General features: G+C 39.4%; 1 protein-coding gene across 1 annotated transcript in view; it reads right to left on the reverse strand.

The window, feature by feature from the left end:
- Window positions 1–21,990, reverse strand: part of MAN1A1 (mannosidase alpha class 1A member 1) — a 141,013-nt gene that overhangs the window by 113,833 nt on the left and 5,190 nt on the right. The window lies entirely within an intron of this gene.

A 21,990-nucleotide genomic window follows, 5' to 3' on the forward strand; every position in this document is an offset into this window, starting at 1 on the left:
ACAACCTATTATTTCAGCAGTTTGGATATTTATTTTTTTCTTAAAGCTCTGTGGTGATGCTCTATTGTTCTAGTTTTTTTGTCTAAGGAGAGTAACTGTTAGCTATTTTTTTAAAGAACCAGATCACACAGATGTTTTATGTTAATGAAACACCCGTTAATAGATAAGCAAATGACATCATAAGGTAATGTGGAAGAACTCAGGTCATTGTTCACTACTGACAATAACCAGAAAGAAAGTTCAAACATTTTTACTTAAAACATAAAAGCATTGAAGACTTGTATAAAAATTTGCAGAATTAGTAGCAACCTCTTAAGTTCATGCACAATTTGATTAATGTCATAAAAGTGAAGGAAAAAAGAAAGCAATTTGTGGAAATACTACTATTATGAAGAATAGTGGCATACATAGACTCATCCCACTCAGTGTCATTTTTTTTTTGTTGGTCTACTTATGACTTGCTACAGTTTCCAAGAACTCCCAAGCTGAACAGCAGCTCCTGCACCTGCATGATACAATCATGCTTTTGTTCTCTTTTTCCTACTATTCTTTAAGAAATTATTGGGTAAAGTTTGCTTTTAATTAGATTATAAATAATTCATGGCATGGACTGTATGTCCTACTTGGTTTTGGTACCTAGCAATCCATAGCCATGCTGCTAGTGAAGTTGCAAATCTCAGCAGGGGCAACACGAAAAAAAAATAAGCAGTACAATAACAAGCAGTGTTATGCAATACAGCACAGCCACAGGAAGTGATTAACATCAAGGTGATTCAAGAGCATGATTAACATACACTAAAATGAAGATACCTTCAAGCATTTTGAACCTCAGTCTCTCCTTACACATTTCTAAGTTTTGCTCTGCTGCTAAAGTCAGTAACAAAGTTTTGGCACCCTTGTTCAACGGAAATCATCAATATATCCAGGTCTATCCAGCATGTCTTTTAAAACAGGAACAACAACTAAAAAAAGCAACAACAACCTTCCTGAAGTTTCTCTCCCTTGCAATATTAGTCTACATTCATCCCACAATCCTGCTTCTCCACCAGGGAATTGGAAGCGACAAGATGGTCTCCTTGATGGTAAGAAGTTTTAGTGGTGAGACAAATGCCAAACTGGCACTGAAAGGCAAAATTTCAGACGTATTTTCTAAGAGCAATTTTTCTTTAACTGCATTTTCTTTTACTTACATTTGTTTGAAGCAAGTATTTTTGAATGTTTTTTTAATTGTAGGGGTTTTTTTAAGAAAAAAAATGAAACTGTGAGCCTGGCATTATTAGTTGGTTTGGGGCCATTACCAACTTAAGTTAAATGGCTAATAACAGTAAGTGAAAACACAAACAAGCTACAAAAGCTACTAGTTTCCCAGCTAATGAGAAACTTACTAGAGCTTGATGCTGCCCCTGAACCCATGAAGTGCAGTGCACTTTGAGTTTTCAAAAATGCTGGGTACTGACAGTAAATACTTCCCCCATGCTCAGACCATCAGCTTTGACAAAAGGTCAACTTTTCCTTTGCCCTTCCCTCTCCTCTCTAGCACCCAGTCAGAGAAGCTGAAGTACTTCACTGCTAAAGCTCATTATTGTGGCACGGTCCGAAGTTAGAGCCGGTTCACTGGAGAGTATTTACATAGATTAACCAGATACGCAGTTGCTACATGGATCAAGGATAAGTCTGCATCATCACCACTACTGCCAGAGAAGTCTCTTCAACCTAATATGCTGGAATTAGGGCAAAAGGATGGAACTGTTTCCCAGCAGCTGAAAACCAGTTACACGTGGGTCAAAAGCAGGTGGCACCTGAAGAATATCATGCAGTGCAATCTTACCAAGCTTGTAAGCAACCACTTTGGGGTGGGGGAAGGAAATCCTATCTGGGAGCCAGGGCTGCTGTTGGCAGAGGTCAAAACAGGCTGGAGAACAGGCTGACAAAAACTTCATGAAATTTAGCAGGGTTCAGATGGTGCACAAGGACAAGGAGCCAGGGAGGCAGAGGTGTGAGCTGCCTGCAGTGGCTGTGCCAGCTCTGCTCCAGGGGATTCCAGCACCGTGGAGGGAGACCCAGACCTAAGCAGCCCTGTCTAACCTTGGATCAAGGACCTTCTCATACCTCCCAACCAAGTTATCCTGCAATCCCACCAAGTTCAGTATGGATTGCAGAAATTTATGCACATTTTACAGGGCAAGTAGATTGACTTGCTTTTCCCAATCAACAAGGACACAACTCAAATTTCAGCCCAAGATTGTGGCTGTTTAAAATATTCCAGATGAAAATCATGAATTGTTAAATTCTTTTCCCAGCTTTCAGAAATATTTCAAGGTATCTTCTATATTGAAAAAAATAAATGTCAGCTATGCAAACACTGCCAGCTCATTTCTGTCAGGAAGTAAGAGCTATCTGCTTGAGGCATTAGTGCAGAAAGATCCAAGAAGAACAGTTAAGATAGTCAGACCTGGAAAAACGTGATTAAGATCCAGTGTCATCTACAAATTCATTATTTCTCCCCATCTCATGTTTACATCTACTTATCTTGGTCAGAATTGATCAAACAGCTTTTCTAGGGCTGCATTTGACTTCAGAAAAAAATTTATTTTAAGAAATATTTATTTCTGCAGCCCTCAAACTATCTCCAGGAAACATGGGTTGCATAGCAGCAACTTTTCTGAGGTGAAAATTTCTTGCTGTAAATTAATCATCACATCTAGCTGTGCAAACAATGAAATAACCACCAAAACAGGAAACGTGTATCAACTATTTTCCTTCAGCAGTTTTATCACGGTATTTGAAATAAAGCTGCCTAAACATTACTATTCTTTGTGTGGGATTTTTTTTCCTCTTGAAATACTTATTTGATTAGGTGCCTTGTGGATCCTGACACAATCTGTGCTGGTCAAGCTCCCCAAATACAAGACAGTCAGACCTTACAACTTTTACTTAATTCCACTACCACAGTATATACATGATACAAAACAGTGGCTGGATTGGTAAATTAACTTTCCAGCTCATGTAAACACATCTGCAAAAATAGTAATAAGACATTTTCCCCATATCCAGCAGGTGCAATGTACTTACTGGTATCCATATTTCCTTCCATCAGGCTGTAGTAATGATGGCACCTTGGAAATAAGGTCTTTATACTGAAAAGTATATGCCATGGATCCTTTTGTGGAAGGATGCTGCTTAAGAACAACCTTAAAATTTAAACAAATCTGCTTTTATGTTCTAAAATTTATTTAATCCTTAGGTAGTATCTCTTCCAGTGCTATACACAGCATACTAGTGCTTTACACAGTATTTTTCTTATTTTTCCAAATCTTCCTCAGCAATAAGCAGATATAGTAATATAGCAAATCATAGGATGGTTAATAGTTCATCAGCTCCACATGAATTTGGGAAGAACTGTCATAGGCCCGTGGAGAATGCCTGTGATCATGTTTTCATGACAGTCAAAAGAAATCAGGTGCTCAGTTGTACAAGAAAATGAATGCAAAACCATAAAGCCATTATGAGATAAAAACAGCCACAAAGGGTAAGTGTAGTAAGTGTAGACCACTAGTAAGTGGTCTGTTCCAAACACCTCCTGGCAGCAGAGGATACAGAAGAAAAAGGAAGGATTCAATTAAGAGGCATGAAAATATTTTCCTCAATGAAAGGGCTGAAAAATGGGCAACAAGGTAAAAATAAAGACATGGAAAAAGTAGGGATAGTTCCTGAATGACACTGTAAAAGACAAAAGGAAGAAATTAAACACACAAACAATTAGGTTTGTTACTGAAAAGGCAAACACTCAAGAATCATTGCCAGAAGATATGACAACCTAAACAGGATACTGAAGGATTTGAGAGAGCAGATGGTCAGAGGCCCAAACTTCATACTGCATTTCCTAAACTGTTAACAAAAAGCACGTCAAATGCAGTTTTCACGGCACAAACGGAATATAATTTTAGTTTGCACTATCTGTAACAGAGATAATGGCATGATGACTTTCAAGCACCATAGTGTTATTAGAAGATACCTTCCACCCAACACAACCAGTAGAGACTTATTATTGAGTCATAGAATTGTTAAGGTTGGAAAAGACCTCTAAGGCCACCAAGTCCAACCATTAACCCAGATCTGCTAAGGCCACCAACAAAATATGTCCCTAAGCATCACAACTACATACCTTTTAAATACCTACAGGGATGGGGATTCCCTGGGCAGCCTGTTCCAATGCTTTTTGTGACAAAGTTTTTCCTAATACCCAACCTGAACCTCCACTGGTGCAACCTGAGGCCATTCCCCCTTGTCCTATTTATTGCTCCTTACCTGGGGAAGAGGAACCTCACCCTGCTACAGCCTCCTTTCAGGCAGTCGTAGAGAGCAATAACATCCCCTCTGAGCCTCCTTTTCTCCAGGCCAAACAACCCCATCTCCCACAATGGGTGAAAATTTTAGCTTTTCACTGCCATCTAAACTTACAGTTTTTCAGCATATATGGTGCCTCACACAAATACATAAGCTATCATAAAAAACCAGAAAGTGTGATGCTTCTCCATAATACAATGCATTCAACAAGCACCTGTAATTTCTGACCCTTCCTAAGAAGGAACAGGAAAGCCAGCTACTGAGAGAAAGGATAACTGCGGATGTGACTTGCTTTCCAGCCACTCCTTTTTTAAATTCTCTTGCTTTTTTCAGGCAGGTATGTAAAACCACACAAGTCTCCCTGAACCTCTGTTGCCTCCTCACTTGCAGTTCAAGATTTCTTAAGGAGATCAATCAGAGTACTTAATGTAAACTACAATACAGACAAGACAAAGTCCTTGCTCTCCCTCTAACTGCTTTAGACAGTACAGCCTAAAGCTCCAACTTCAGGGGCTTGGAACTAGATGATCTTTAAGGTTTCATCCAGCCCAAATCATCCTATGAAAACAATCTAGGGGGTTTGTTGCAGCTGTTTGCTAAGACCAGCTTAGCTAAGATATGTATCTTTGCTAAGATCTACTTCAAAGATAAACACAATTATATGGCAAAAGTGAAAAGAAAACATCCAAATCATTATAATAATTTAAAAAAATATCTATGTCAGGTCACCAAGCTACAAAGTGTCTGGCAGAGTAAAGCTAGGGATGAAGTTTGCTGTTGAAAATCTACTGCCTATGTTTATAAACAGCTCTCCCTCAATGCACAGAAAACAACCAACCAACCAAACATATACAAGGAAAACACGCATCAACTTCACTTGCTGTGGATAGAAAGATGAATTTGACAAGCCCCTTCCAGGCAGGCTGATGGCTGAGGAGCAGAGCAGGCAGGGACTGAGCCTTTCCAGCAGCCCACTTGACAGGTCCTGTCAGTTTTCATTTCTGGCTTACTGCCTGCCCACGAGCAACTTTTGTAAATTCTGAAGATTCTACTTTTGGGTGAAACATTTTTTGAAAATAAATATATTGTCCTTTAGTCTCACATTTCTTCCCTAAATCTCAAATTTTTCCACCAGGAATGCTCTCTATCCAACTCTAGGGTCAACCCCTTTTCCAAGTTTATCCTTTTCCCACTACCAAGCCCCCTAATCTCCAACGCAAACAGTTGTGGTTATCCCTATAGAAAGACCTTAGGAAACGCCCAGCTACATCTATAGTTACATAAACATTGAGGTATGTGTGAACTGCATTTTTCTGCAACCTTTTCGGGGGTGCAGGTGCAAAGAATTACAGACTGCCAGACTCTGTGGGGCAGGGCAGCATGGGAATGTGCCAGGCTGGAGGTGTCTCTGCAGAGATAACACCAGCAGCGAGGGTGAGATGCTGCAGATAACAGAGGGGGAGCAGCCCACGAGCAGATGGCTCACCCTGTCCTGTGGCACCACTGACGAGACTGCGACAGGACAAAGGGCAGGCAGGTGCTAGAGATAACAGACTGGCAGCTTTTAACAGGATTGACGCCGGTGAGAAAAGTGAAACCGGGCTGATTAATTGGGAAGTGATGAGGATGATAAATGGAAAGAACTTGGAAAGCAAAGAACAGGAGAAGGGAATGCAAAGGAGAAACAAATCAGGTGTTTGAGGGCACATTATCAATGCAGTGAGGAGGAACCTGGGTGCTCTCCCTCCTGCAGGTGAGGGAACCACTAGAGAGGAGATCCCGAGGTCTTAAAATATACCAAATGGAGCAGACCTTTCCCCATGTTTATAGCTCATTAACTGAGCATTTAGGTAATACTAATGAAACTCTGTTCATGAAAGTAATGAATTCTGTTTGTGCCATTCTGAAACAAGGCAAATAATTTTACTCAGGACCTTTTTTTTTTGTTGTTGTTTTTCCTGTCTCAAAAATAGATTTCTCTCAGTACAAGGCAGGCAACAATGATTCCAGTTCTCAGAAGACACCCAACCCAAAAAATGACTTCTAGATCAGAGTCTAAAAGGCATTATCTACTACAGTTTCCTATCCCTAACAAATGCTTATGAATAGTACAAGCAAATAAACACTTCCTATGAGTAATAGGAGTGTTCAGAGCTTAAGAGTGGGAGATTTTCAGAGCCAGATGTGATGCTTGCATGATTAATAATGCCCAGTAGAGTTTTCTTCCATGAAATTACTCAACTGTTTTCTGAACTTGTTTGAATTTTTTATATTTATAACATCCTGCAGAAAGATCTCTACAGCTCTGCAACGTAACATGCAAAGAACAGGTTTATTCTGATTTTATCATCTAGTAGTTTCACTTGATGTGCTTTATATTCGACAAACAGGAATATTTCTCAGAATATATGTAAATAATGCTGCTAAGTACACCATAAAAACTGATGTCTTACTCTTACCTCTTTCTCCCAATTACAGCACTTTCCTAAAAAACACAGACTCTATTTAATCTTAAAATTTTGAAACAAAGTATGCTTTTATTATGCATTTTGGTAAAGATTGTTTTTGTGGAGAAAAGACTTGACTGAAATGTGTGATATACTTCCTTCTAATTATCTACTATTTTTTAATTAGAAGAAGTTAATGTGCTTTAAATCTTAGTGCCTGCATTCTAAAATGGGGAAGCAATTCTGATCTTCTCTCAAATACTTCATTAGATCCATCCATAAAAACCTTATATAAGATAGCCATGTGTTATCAGAGTATCCAGTTTCCACACCATGTTCATGAGCAGCAATTTTTGAATTAGAGTGAGAGGCAGGTTACTTGCCCATGATCTCAGTCTCAATATATTTATTGATTTCAGAATCAAATTACAGAAATCCAGAACTTTTAAGGATTCAAATATAACATTTAGCATGTTAAATTAACATGCCTTATAGATGACAGTTTAGGACAACAGAAGTTTCAGTCCTCCTAAGGATATAACATTTCACTAGAACTACACAAGCTTCCTTTTTTGAGCACAGAAGTTGAACACATAACCTATTTAGACAGCGTCTTACAATCTTCTTAAAACTGCATTATGTTTCATTCCTGGAACTTATTCTTTCACAATATCTCTGTTCAAAAATGAAAGAGGAAGAAATAGCTGTTGGTCTGACACTACATTTTTACAAAAATGTGAAATGTTTTATTCTTACATCAAAGAATTTGAGAAAGACTTTTCAGTTCTTCCAAAGCTCTTCTGCTGCTGCGTTTGGGACTAACACAGTAAAACTACATAGGTTTTCCATTCCAAGGTTTTCATCCTGTAATGACCACTTGAAAGAAAACTATGAGTAAAAAACACCCTCCTGACACACCTGTACATCTGTTTTGTCTGCTCACTTTCACAAAGTGCTGAATCATGTTTTCTCCACATGACTGACCATACACAGAGATCTCATCTGAACATTGTGCCTTGGATCTGTAATTAGCAATGTTTTTAGTTTGTTTGTTTTCAAACCAGGACACATTGGAAGGTTCTGACATCACTTGTTTAGAGTAGGACACAATGTATCCTAGCTGTTTCCTGTTAATCATAACAATTCATCATTCCCTGTGTCCAGCGATTTAGGGCTGCCAAGCACATGGAACAGCAAACCTGTGTGTATTGGTGTCCTGATTTTGGCTGGGATGGAGTTAGTTTTCTTCTCAGTAGCTGGTACAGTGCTGAGTTTTGGATTCAGTAAGAGACTAATGTTGATAACACACCAATGTTTTTGTTGTTGCTAAGTGGTGCTTATCCAAATCAAGGACTTTTCAAGTTTCCTAAACTCTGACAGCAGGTGTACAAGAAGCTGTGAGGGAGCATGGCCAGGACAGCTGACCAAACTGGCCAAAGAGATATTCCATATCATGGAACATCATTCCCAGTATATAAACTAGAGCAGTCTATTCCTGAAGGACTGCACTCCATGGAAGGGACCCATACTAGAGCAGCTCATGAAGAACTGCAGCTGTGGGAAGCGCTCATGCTGGAGAAGTTTGGGAAAGACTGTCTCCTGCTGGAGGAACCCCAAGCTGAGGAAGAGTTTGAGTAGTCTGCCCCTGAGGAGAATGGAACAGCAGAGACAATGTGTGATGAACTGGCCACAGACCTCATTATCTGTCCCCTCCACCACTGGAGGAGGAGGTGGCAGAGAAAATTAGCAGTGAAGCTAATCCCAGGAACAAAAGAAGGGTGGAGGAAAGGTACTTTAAGATTTGGGTTTACTTTTCATTACCTTAATCCAATTTGATCTTCCCATGTTGAATCTATTTTGCTCACGATGGTGACTGGTGAGTGAACTCTCCCTGTCCCTACATCTACCCATGAGCCTTTCATTCTATTCTCTCACCTGTTCAGCAGAGGAGGGGCAAGATAGAGCAGCTTTGGTGGGCATCTGAATTCCACACAGGGCCAACCCAACACACTCAGTTAAACATATTTGCAAACTTTTAGTGACACGGTTAACTGAGAGTTAAAAATTTACCTGCAGTAGCTAAGGAAGGCGATGAAGTGCTGATGTGAATATTGAAGTGGAAATCTTATTGTCCCATCTGTCAGTCATAAAAACAAACAAGCCAACTCTATCACTGCCTCACCCTGATGAACAGAGGAGACTCATTTCCTTGTATTATACTTGTACCCATTAATAGCCTATATTCTTTTAAGGCTGTCATTTCTTTGAGGAAAAATCAGCTTTGAGCTTAGTCCTTTTACACGTACTGGTGTAGTAGCTTTGACAAGAGCTACTAGGCAGTGTGTTCATCTGCTACTGACTCTGAAATAGGTCACTAACCATTGCTCCAGCTACATCAAAGCGGACCCCTCCAGAAGTGTCACACCAGTCAGGGCCCACAGCTGGAGTCCTGAAGCCTGGAGCTTTTCATGTCCCATCCAAGAGCAGTGAGATGTGGAAGGAAAGCCTTTGGGCTGTACAGCACAGGAGAGAAGGCTTTGCTCTGGTGCGTGGTGCTACTGGAACTGGTCTCATATTGGGCCCTCTGGCCAAAGATGGAAAGCCAGGGAGTTGATCCCACAACACACTGCTGTAATTAAAATATGCAGCAGCTCTGACTTTCCATTTCTCTACCTGACTTCATGCCTACCTTATATATGATGCCTCTACTACGTGCTAATAATAGGTAATAACCAGATGCCAGAGGAAGAAATTATCAAGTTTAAATATTGAGCAAGTATTTTACATTTTTGAGGAAGTTATAAAGTCAGCATCAAAAGTCAGTAATGCCTGCTGGTGCAAGTGAGTGCTGTAATCAGACTGCAGACTAAACCCAAGGCAGTGTCAAGCAGAATGTAAAATGAAGGGTCTGCAAGAGAGGCAGCACATCAGAAGTATGTCTGTATTTGAAGTTTCTTGACAGTATTAAATAAACTCAAATTCAAAAATTACAGTCTTTCAAAACATATGCCCTGAAAAACTTGTTTAATATTTGCAGTCTGGTGCCAGTTTTAATATATTTAAAGAGAAATTGTTTACTGCTTTCTTTTGGAAGAACAGCAGTCTGTGTGGAGCACCATTTGCTATGTTCGAAAGTGACAGATACAGCCATAAAGAAAGGAAACCCACTTTCACTGCAGTGCTCCCTCTAATTCTCTGTCTTTATTCCCAATAATGATGAAGTGACATTAGAATACTTTAAGAAACCGCTGGGAAATGCCAGCTCCGTGCCACCATGTCACAGTCACCTTACAAGGTAGACAGTGGGAGAGTTCAATACCTCACCCCAGATGGAGGAATATTTCAGTGGTTCCATCTCTGTACACTAACACTCTTCTTGGAAGCAAACTACTGTAATCATTTGTTCATGGAAGGTGTTTTTTACAGATCAAAGTGGAATACAGTTTTAGCTTGGCTTTAGTCCACATTACAAAGTAAATAAAGGAATACATGCTCAATCTATGCCGAAATTTCAAGAAAAAAGTACAAATATTCCACGATCTTCATTCACTTTCAGAAATATCTGCCCCCTGTGCTCCAAAAGGCTTGGCACCAGGTGCCATGATATTCTATGAATAACACCAGCACACACACCATGACTTCAGGGAGAGATGATTTTTCAGTGACAAAGTGTGTGCCAAAAAAGCATCTGTTTTTTGGTGAATTTGCTTCCAGCTCTGATCTGGCAGAACCATGGCTGGTTAGAATTTTAAGTATACTGCTAAAGTCCAAGGGAGAATAAAAAGAACAGGAGTTTGTGCTGATTTGGGGAAAGTGGTTGACAGATCTTAAAAGGTCATGAAAATGCAAAAATACCTTTTTTCCTCACAATACATATTTTCACTACTTTTCTGTAGAAACAGAAGCAAGCGGGTTTAGAGACAGGTGCTAAAAGAAATTAAATTCTGCAATAAAACCCCAAATTATTTCTACATTAGCCCAGAGGTACTACTGAGGTCATTGCTACATCAGTAATACTAACCATCTCACAAAAGCTGGAGAGCACGTTGAAACGGAGTGATGTCCCAAAGTGAGAAATTAGCTACATGAATTAACTGCAGCAATTAATTGTTATCAAGTACCTTGTATAAAAACCTGATTGAGAACTGCTGATAAGAATTTTCAGTAAGCTGTAAAGTAGTGAACCTAATTTGTTTTTCAGCACATTCTGACTTGCAAGCAGATACTGGTTTTGCCAAATAGGTCTATATTTAGTTAGTAATAGCCCTTCTGAAGACCAAAAATATTCCTTATCCCCAGCAGTCCAAAGGGCAAAAGGCAAAATATATGAATAATGCAACATTTAATCAGAGTTCCTACAACAGTCATCAGCCTACAGCTACATACATGTATATATGTATGTGTATATATATATACACACGTATATATGATCTATCTATACATCAGCATACAGCTACATACTAAGTTCCCAAAACTATCTTTCATAATCTGAGCTGTCAAACACTTCCTCCCTGCTCACCAGCCAAAACAAGGGCCTTTCCCAGGCTTCAGTCTGGGACCAGCTGAACAAGCAGGAACAGCTGTGAAATATTCATGTTATAGAAAAGCATGCTAAGTAAAAATTACAATTTGAGCTTACTTCTTCGGCAATAATTCCACATATCAGGGTATGACCTTTTTCTTTAGTCTTTTTTCATTAACAAACATACAGATTTATATATCCATATGCATACAAATCTTCCTCCACTCCAAACACTCTTAAATGCTGGTTTCCTTGGTAAAATGTGTCACATTCATGACATCCCCAGTTACTTTTCAAACGAAAGACAAGCTAGTTTCCCTTAGCCCATCAGAAAATTTTCACTCCTTCTTATAGAAAACATCTTAGGGGAATTTAGTCAAGTCCAAGGAAAAGGCTGAAGTTGAAATTTGCGTGGGACTGAGGGGATGGGGAGAAGGAAACATAACATGTAACAAATTCCATCTTGTTTTGATTACAGCATGTACAATGCCACCCAGGATGCTTCCTAGAAACAGCATATTTGAAACCAGATATTACACCATAGCAGGAATATCCAAAAAAACCCTGTCAATCAGACATTCTCTTCCAGATAATTAGCAGAACTAAAGGCAACATGAAGTTACTAAGCACAAGAGAATCATTATTGGTGATGCTGCAGTAAAATCAGCCACAAACTTCCCAGGGAATGTTTCTCTATGTGGACATAAGGCAGGGCTGGTAAAACAGACACTTGAGTGTGTTTGGCATTGAGACAGCTGATCACGTCTGCATTTATTTACACAGCAGTGTTCACATGAACACAGGGGACTTTTCAAGCTGGTTTTGAGACTTGTCTTTGGCATCAGCCACTGGTCCTGTGCCTTCCTTAGAAGACACACATTTGGCAAACAGTGGCAGGAATCTGAAGTATGAAGAACTCATCATGAAAACTAAAGAATAAAACTGGCATCACAAAAATACTATGCTCAAACAAAAAGTAAAGAAAGACTCAGCAAAATCATCAGAGGACACAGTAATGGGTAATCAGCACACTATGAAGCTACTGCAGAGGTACTCTGAAATGAATGCATGTAAATGCTTTGCACTGCACTACTATGTATTTAAAATAGCTCCATTCATATTTGTGTCCTCCTAGACTCTTATGATCAAGACTACAGCTGACAAAAAAAAATGTTCTCTCATTGCCCACCAGGTGACCGTTCATCTAAAAGTTTCTTTTCACATGCAAGGGATCCAAATGCTGCCACTTCACTAGCTTAGACTACAGGATCAGCCTTATGTAGGAAAACGTTCAATTTTTGATTCAAGACACCAATCAAAAATGTAGAAGTGGACATGTGCAGCCACTGGTCATGCTTTGGATTGCTGAGCAACATCCAAAAAAACTTACTTCCTTGATGAATTGAAACCATACTCGGGTACAGTAGAAAATTTAAAGAAATAAAAAATTCCAATTAAAAGAAGATTAACTCTTTTTTAAAGCCTCAAAGCCCTTTCCTCAAATTTACTTAGTTCCTACCAAAAAGTTTGGTTACATTATAGGTTTTAAACAGCTACCTTTTCACATTTACGGGGCCAAATAAAAACTGTGTGTGGTCACTGTTCCCATAACAAAGGGCCATACATTTGGGGCAAAAGGAAAGTCCCTGCTATAGACAGAAGGAGATTTGCTTCTCACGTCACAAAATCAGAATAGCTATGTAAAACTGAAGGGATGCCCATGTATTTCCAGAATGCTGGAAATCAACCCTTTTAGAAGTGACAAGTGGGTGTGGACACTGAGCATGAGGTAGTGTAAAGAAAGACATCATTTTCAAAACCAAGCTTCTGTAAAGCCAGACCTCTTTATGACGTTAAAAGTGACAAAAAATCAAATGCTGATGAATTGGACTCTTCTGAATCAGTATGTAGTTCAACAACACAAGCCCACTGTAAAAATATTTACAGTTTCTCCTGTAAACCCCATAATAAGTCACAAAAACCAGATGGAAATTTAATTGAAAAATATGATTATAAACTAGTGGTTAGGCCCTTAAAAAAGAAATCAGACAGAACTGTGCTTTAAACCTACTTTAGCAGCATCCATGTAAGTTTCAACACAAAATCCAAACCTACCAACTTTTAAATGACACTATGTTAGCTTTCATATCATTAGTTTCATAATATCTGCAATGTATAAACATCAGGTGACTGATATTTTGATCAGAGGTGTGCAGATGAAGGATGCTTCAAAAGAGGACCCAGACCATGCCAGTGTGCTAGTTACCCATCTACAGCCACAAAAGTGGCAAAAGCTGCAACTAAGAGCTTTGTTTTCCATCAGTAACTTGTATTTCAAAAATTCTAATGTCAATTCCCTATATTAACCAAATCTCTTTGTCCAGTAAACCTTTCCTAATTTTTTAAGTCAAAAAATATCTGCTGAGCTAACATACAGTTGCCTGCTGGGCTTCCCCAAGGAAACAGAGAGGCAGCAAAATAGCCAGTAAAGGCTGCATTGGCATTTTCCTCCACCACTCCAACTCCCATCATAAAAGCTTGCTTCAAAGCAACTGATGCATGAATGAAAAACGTCTGACCCCCAAATCTATTTATATGCTACACAGCAGAGATTACAATCCTGAAAGAACTGCAGAAGGCAATATAAGACCCTGAACTGCAGGAGAATGAGTGCAGTTTCTTCAAGGACCTGGTCTGCAGGAACCCATGGGAAAATCCCCTGTAGAGCTGAGGTGCCCAGGAGACCTCACTGATCTTCAGTGTGCCACATCAGTAGAGGAGGGTGGCTGCATAAGGAGCTCAGGTGGAGCACAAGACCTCAGGGAAGAGGGGGGAGGAGGAGATGTGGGGAGATGTCCAACTGCAACTCAGAAACATTGGCTGGGCACCAGGGAAGAGGAAGCCAAAACTCATCTGGAAGCTGCCAGAGGACAGGAGGTGCCTTTACAGAATAACAAATGAAGGACCAAGCCCAACAAGCACTGGTAACTGTGGAAAAAAAAAAAAAACCAAGAAGGAAATCCCAGGGAATTACAAGACAGCTTTATTCCAAACCTTGGGAAGAAAATGGAGCACAACCTCCTTGACTCTATTTCCAGGAATACGAAGGACAAAAACACCTTTGCAAACGGCAAGGAAAATTTCCCAAAGGCAAAATGTGCCATATCGACCTGCTTAATTATGATGAAGCCACTGGCTCTGTGGATGAGGGCAGTACAGCAGACACAATTTCCCTGACTTTCTGAGCAGGCTTTTTGACAGTCCTGTCTTAGCACTAAGCAGTCAAAAAGTTATGGACAAGATTCATGAAAAAGTGGCTGGTTTGACACTCTCAAGACAGCAGTAAACAGGCCAAAGTCTAACTAGCAGCTAGCTATGACTGGCGTGTCTCCAGGGTTAAATTGATCAAAAGAGCAAGCATACACAGTCACCAACTTCACATGTAAGCCAAACTCCAGCAATCAAGAAGGGGGGCAAGAGGGCTCCCACCTGAATGACCCCATGAGCTGACAACCAATTCTTGAAACCAAATAAAACCTAATGCAAAAATCTTATGCCTAAGTATCTAATGGGAACTTACAGGCAAAAAAAACCAGCTTTGGAACAGATGTCCTGGTGGTCCTGGTGAAACAACTGGCTGAACACAAACAACCAAGGCATCCTTGCAATGATGAAAGCAAACTGTAGAGTGGGCTGTGTTAGCATGAGTGCATGCTTGTGATGGGAAGCACCCTGTGACATTCCTGATGCCTCAAATGGAAGCCCTGTTCCTGGTTTTCAGCTCCCCTGCAACAATTAGAGACTTTTTTTGATGGAGAATACAATGACCTATGTAAAGAGGTAGATGAAGCTTTGGACTACAAAAGAGGGGCTTCTTAATGACTTAGGGGGGACCCATGGAGAAAGGTAGCCAAGATCATCTCAGTGGGGCACAATAAAAGGAGTAAAGGCAGTGTCATCAGCTGCAGCAAGAGAAACTGTATCTGGATACCATAATAATTCAAAAATCCTACAATAAGGATCTTCAGATACTGGAATACATTTGTCCAGAGGGGCTGCATAATCTCCCTCTGCAGAAATCTTCCACACTTGAGTGCATAAGACTGAGCAACTCAATTTTATTTTGAAGTCAGCTGTGCTATGTGCAAGAGATCAGGCCTCCAGAGGTCCAAAGTCCCCTTCTCAACAACAAAATCCTATGGTAAGCAGGAGGTTGGGAAAAAGAAAAAATAGGACTACAGTGTCCATAAATGCAGACCAACTGAGTGTCCATAACACCCACAGATGATAAGGCTGCATATGAAAACTGTTTCCATGAAGTCTGAAAACTTTCTCTGAGAACATCTACTTTCTGCAATATTTAGATTTACATAATAAAAAAATAACTTGAGCAAAGCTGATTATTGAAACACAACGATTTCTTTGCTTCATCCTAATGTTCTGGACTTTATTTGTAGCATATGTATAATTAATTATATTTTCAATTTAGGCAATGGTTTGTAAAACAAAACAAACCCTATGCCTTTAACTTTTTTCAAGGTGTTTTTTCAGACCACACCTTGGTCTGAAACACCACATCACAGAAGGTGTTTTTTCAGAGCTTGTCCCCAACAAACTGCATTCTCAGCTACACACAACAGACCAATTGCACAACATATTTCACTCTTATGTAAAACACACATGTGGACAGAGATATGAACACATATCTATCAATACATGTTTGGGTTTTTTTAATTGTTTTAATTTTTTTTTTTTTAAGAAACTGCATGAAGACATATGGGCTTTTCTTCAGAAAGGTCATTTCTTTGTAGTGCCCTTCCTAATCTGTGATGTCACTTCAGCCCTTGACAACATCACACACCTTTCTATTTCAGTCAGTTCAGGTTCAGTGCCACGCTTACTCTAGAGATTTACAGAATAAGATATAAAAATATCAGTCAATTTGCAGTTTGTCTTTACCTGGCATAGTTTTTCCCATGGTGATTCTTCAGATGATCTCACCAGAACAAAGAAAGCAGCATGAAGTTTTGAAGTAGTATAACGTTTTAAATAAGTGACATGTAAGTAACTCTTCTACTTTCTAAATGGTAATTAGGTTTTTTGTTGTATGATGTGGATGCGAGACAGAAATCCATCACTGCAAATTATTAACATCTATTTATCTTCTTTAAGCTTTAAAGAATTTAGTATTATTACCTAGGTCCAACACAGAATTTAAAGTGCAATTCTTGAAATCACAGATGGGTGGAGAACTACAACCACAGTAGCAAGCAACAGATTTCCTCAAAGACAGCAGTATGGGCAGAGCTTTATCAGCAGTACCACCATTCACTGCACCAACAGATGTCAGTGCTCAAAGGCAGTGAGGAAAGTGACAGCGGAGTTAAAGACTGGGTCTGCATCTGCATGTGTTTGTGACTGAATAGTAAAATTTCTATCTCCTTAAGCACTGCACTTTGAAAGCAAAATGGCTTTTCTTAGTTTAATATTCTTTTACAGTAGCTACTTCCTATTTCTGTGGAAGAAAGCAGACCCTGAACAAAAGAAATTTCAAAAGGCAGAGATTTATATTAAGCAGAGAATTAAGTGAAAAGTATCTGCAAAAAAGTATGCAGATACTTTAAGAAAAAAAGTCTCACAGTGGTCTGAATACTAATTAAAGAAGCAAGCCACACTGATCTAATGTAATTTTATTGTAATGTTTTAAAGGCTGATACTGACTTTTAATAAATAATTGAAAAAGAGAGTTTATGTTGCCAAGCAATAAAATCACACCTACACAAGTGAGACGATGCAAAATTCCGGGAAGAAAGTATCAGACATACTTTCTTTCTACGTTATTCATATGAAAAAATACATAATGCTACCTCTACCCTAAATGCCAGCATTATGGATCTTCACATGAGTAGTGCAAAGCTGCATACTTTTCCATTAAAACTGCAACTTCTGTTTCTACCCAGTACCAGAGAAGGAAGCTGATTCTTCTAAAAGTATTTCTGAGATGCACAAAGTCTTATAACAGCCAGATGTTCCACAGCCATCAGCTCATTCATTGCACAGAATCATTTCGGTCCTTTGCACAGTATAATGTACCATCTCTTCTGATTTTCACCTATTTTTATTATCTGATTAGAGATTTGCCCTTAAAAGAAAGGGCCCAAGTTTCATGTAAGTCAGAGTCCACTTATTTTATTCCTAAAACCAGTTTAAAACCAAGGTTTTAATACAGCTTCCAAGAAAGAGTAGGAAGACAAATGAAAATAGATTTTACACTTGTAGTTACCCTTGCCTAAGTGACTGCATATCTCAGTGCTCCCACAAGGACTGTGAATGTTCAACTTTAACAGTTATAAGAATGTAACAGCAGGTTATGTGCTCATCCAATCTGTTTGAAAAGCTTTTAAAATCAGAGGCATCAAAATGAGCAATACCTGTATCTTCATAAACACTAGCTATAAAATCCAACCAGCTTACCGTGGAGAGTTATAGCAAGTTGTCATATTACTTCATGCAAGCCTTTCTTGGTTACAACAGAGTTCAAACTGAAGATTTCAAGATGCAAGAAAGGCAAACTAGGAGTTTTACTACCCTACATGCCTTCCTTCATAACAACACTGGAGCACAGCACTCAAGTGTTGCTTCAAAAGCTTACGAAGCTAGTGACCTAAACACAGAACATGAGTCTAAGGTTTAACCTCCCACTGCAATAAAACAATGCATTTAGCAGTGGTTTAGTGGTAAAGCAAAGCTGCTCATGGGCAGTCATGAATCACACTCCAAAACTCAGGTTTAAACTGACCCTAATGACCTGGCATGCAGATGCTGGAGACCTGCAGCACAGCTGGGAGTGAGAACAGCCTTCACCCAGCACAGCAACAGCCCTGGTTTAGCAGGGAACAGCGAAACAGGAACCAGGTATCCCAGTTCTGCTCCAAAACCAGCACACTGTGCAGCCCAGTGTGAGTCAACAGACTGCTCTCAGCCCTAGAAAACCCAACTGCTTCCCCTCATCAGTAAAGCTTTCTGGACTCTGCAGGCAGGGCTGCCAAGCACTGCGATACAACTGCGGCTTGACCACAGGTCTGTAAAAGGTTTCATTTAGTCTGGTTTGGGGAAGCATGCTCTTCATTAGTCATCAATTATGTTTTCATAACAGACTTGCAGACACGCTTAAAAAGAGCCATGGAAAACAGAAAAACAGACGATGATGCTCAGAAGTGTGCACACACGCTCTTTATATCACATGCTTAAAAAAGCCCAGACAACTCGGTGAAAAAAAACAAACCAACAAAAAACAAACAACTGAAAAATGTTGAGGATAAAGAAGATTTTCACACAAAAGGAACCAGTATATTGAGCATCTAGTACATTGCTCGTATTGCTAATTTACAGTCCCTCATCCTCCCCTCCTCCCCAATTATTTTCCTCACTTTTAAAATGACAGTTCTATAAATAACTTAGAAAGAGAGCACAAAATCCTTCAAAACTGAATGTCTAAACCAGAATTTACACAGAGACACATCTGAATACCTGAGTTTGTTACCAAAAAGACACACAACCAGAGTGTCTCGTCATCTCTGTACCACCTCAGGTGGCAATTTATTGCCAGAGTAAGTGCTGCACTGTTGAGACAGAGCAAACACTGAATCAAAGCCACTTTCCTGAAGTATTACTCTTACTGTGCCAAATGAGTTAGGAAGACAAATTTGTTATTTGCAAATAAAGGAAATGCTTATCAAGATCTTATCTTAAAGATGAAAATCGCAGAAATTTCCTCTTTTGCTGGCTTCCCAAGCTAGTAAAAAACACCCCAACCTAACCAAACAGGAAGTTAACACACTCAGCAATCCTTAGAGCAGCATGTTTCAGAAAACTTTAAGGAAAGGTCTGTCCATCCGACAGTTACACAGGTCCTTCTGCAAGGACATTAATTATTTTCCACAAGAAGAAATCTTCTCTCTCTCCATGACTCCCTTTTCATAAATCCTGTGCTTTCATTAACATTCAAAGAAGGTATCAGAGCCTGGATGCTTACCGTTATTTGCTCCCTGAATGAGATAAGACTTTTTTTGGTCTTAACAGTAGATTTTAATAAACAGGTAGCATTTTTTCTGCTTCAGTTTGCCTGCAGCACAGAACTACAGCCTTAAGCAACTATACTCACTAACATTATGATTTACTCTATTTCTTTATATTAATTGGCTGCCATACTAGCATTAAATACAAAAATCATCACCATGAGAATATAACTTTTGCTGAAGCAAAGGAGATATTCCAGTTTAAGCTTTAACTCATGTCTTTACATCACCTTATTTAGTTCTCATTAAAAGAGTCCTGTGTGTCCAGAATATACATTTTGCCTCTACAAAAAGATAAAGAATTAATCATGCGCTTGTTTTTTGGCTTTTTTTTTTTGTTTTGTTTTGTTTTGTGAAAGCCAGATGTTTTCCACCAAACATTTAAAGCCTTTTCATTTCCCCCACAATTCTGAGTATCCGGTTATAAAGGACATTCAGTTAGTTTTGATAAATTTGCATGTTGAAAATATAGACCAAGCCTGAAGATAGGAAAAATAAATACTCTTCTTAGCACACAGAAAACAGGTGCAAGGCTGTAAAAACATGAACTAATAATTTGGAACACACCCTATTCCAATCAGATATGCACACAGTCACACAGTGAAACACCCCCCTCCAAATCATTATCAAAGTTCAAATACAAGATCATTTGACTGAAGGGAGGCTATGAGGTTCTCAAAAAAAACCCCAAAAAAACCCAAACAAAAAAACCTAAAGCAGCACCTGAAACAACTCACCTGAAACAATGTCCTTCCCTTAAAAAACCCTAGGGGGTCTTGGCAGGAAGAACATTAATTTGGCAAATATATACCCTATTTTATATTTTGGGAACATAAAAATACCTCAGATTATTCTCCTCTACTTTCTTCTCTTTCCAAATGTCATGGCTTAGTGGAGGTCCACTGCATCCACTGTGCTCAGACCTCCACTAAACCATTCCAGCTCCCTACCCTGACAGGCCACAAACCCAACAAAAGCAGGGGTAGCTTCATGTCTGGTTGGCAAGTTGGGCTGGCTCTCCATAGGTTCTGCTAAGTGCCAAATACAACATGTCACTGAATCATAGTCAGGAACACAGCTGAAGCCTCTCTGTATCCTGTAGTGCCATTAACCCTAAGCAAGCACTTTAACTTGTTTTGTGACATTTTGGATATCATAAGGCAACCTTGGCCACCTCCAGCTTACCATCATCATATGTGATTCCCATCTTTAGGCATTTTATTCACCTCCTCAGTGGCTTTTAAAAAAAATTAAAAAAACCCAAACAAACAACAATAAAACACCACAATAAGCAGTATTTATCAGGAAGGAAAGTACTATGAAACATTCAAAAAGAAATAGCAAATACAAAAATTCTGAAGATTACAAGTAAATAAACAAAGCTTTGGGTGAGAAAAAAAACAAGATTAATTTTAAACTTCAACAAACTTAATAAGATGCCAGCATTAAGGTCACAAGATACTTCATGAAAACTTCTTTCAAAATGTATTAATTGCATCATCAGCATGTTGGCAGGAATCACCATGTTGCTTACTCATTACATGTCAACTCTTTTCCTCTCACTGAATCATGTTCTTAACGAAATGTACCATCAGGGAATGTGGCTTTTTCTGTTTGAAACCCAAACCACCCAATACTTACACTGCTGCATTTTAACTGTTCCCTCTCCTGTGAAGGTTCTCACAATGTTCCTCTCAGTAAAAGCACTCTGAATTTTGGTCTACAGGAGGCTGGGGCTTCAGTAATTCCTGCTTCGGTACTTTCTTTCTCCTTTTCTGTTAAGAGGTGTTGGGAACTAAATCTCCTGAAGGGAAACACTTCATTCTGCTAAAGAGGGTTATTACAGTAGATAAAACCTTTGCTCTGCAAAAGTCTCATTGCAGAGATTTGGTTTTAATGGAGGACTTAGGCAAGAAGATCAGACACCATCTGCTAAAACACGGCTACTCAGATTTCATACCTTTCATCCACCTGTTCCCTCACCACAGCTAGACCTAACACCAAGTCAACCCTTTCATTAACACCTCTGACTCACCAACCTGACAGGAAGTTTAACAGAAACCCATAGTTTGTTTTTTTTTGCTGCTGACTTACTGAGCTGAAACAGCTTATGGAGGGATGCAGTGGAAGTCACAGAAAGAAGATAGTGGGAGAGGCAGTCAAAAGTGGTATGAAGAGACTTCTCCTCCTCTTCCAATAGCAAGTATTAGTGACCTCACCTCGTCGTGTAAACACCCTCAGAAGGAACTAAAACTCCATCCAGCCAGGCACTGGACCTTCCTGAGCAGCAGCACCAGGATACCAGGTAGAAGGAAAACAACTGGTAGAAGCATGCAGGAAGACACAAGGGGCCAATCGCCCTTCTACAGCAGTGATTGACCATCCATAATTTTGCCATCACTCCTTGTTAGTGAAGAGACACAATTATGTCAAATAATTTCATATTCAAAGCCCATATTAGATCTCTGATTAGTGCTTTATTTCCATGCTCACAAGCTTTCTTTACTCAAGATATTGCTGAACATCCCTGTAACATTACTGGGACTTCCATCTAAACTGAATAAAAGCCACCATAGAAAATGAAAACTGAGGACTT

This window comes from Poecile atricapillus, chromosome 3 (genome assembly GCF_030490865.1).
Source record: "Poecile atricapillus isolate bPoeAtr1 chromosome 3, bPoeAtr1.hap1, whole genome shotgun sequence".
Classification (NCBI taxonomy): domain Eukaryota; kingdom Metazoa; phylum Chordata; class Aves; order Passeriformes; family Paridae; genus Poecile; species Poecile atricapillus.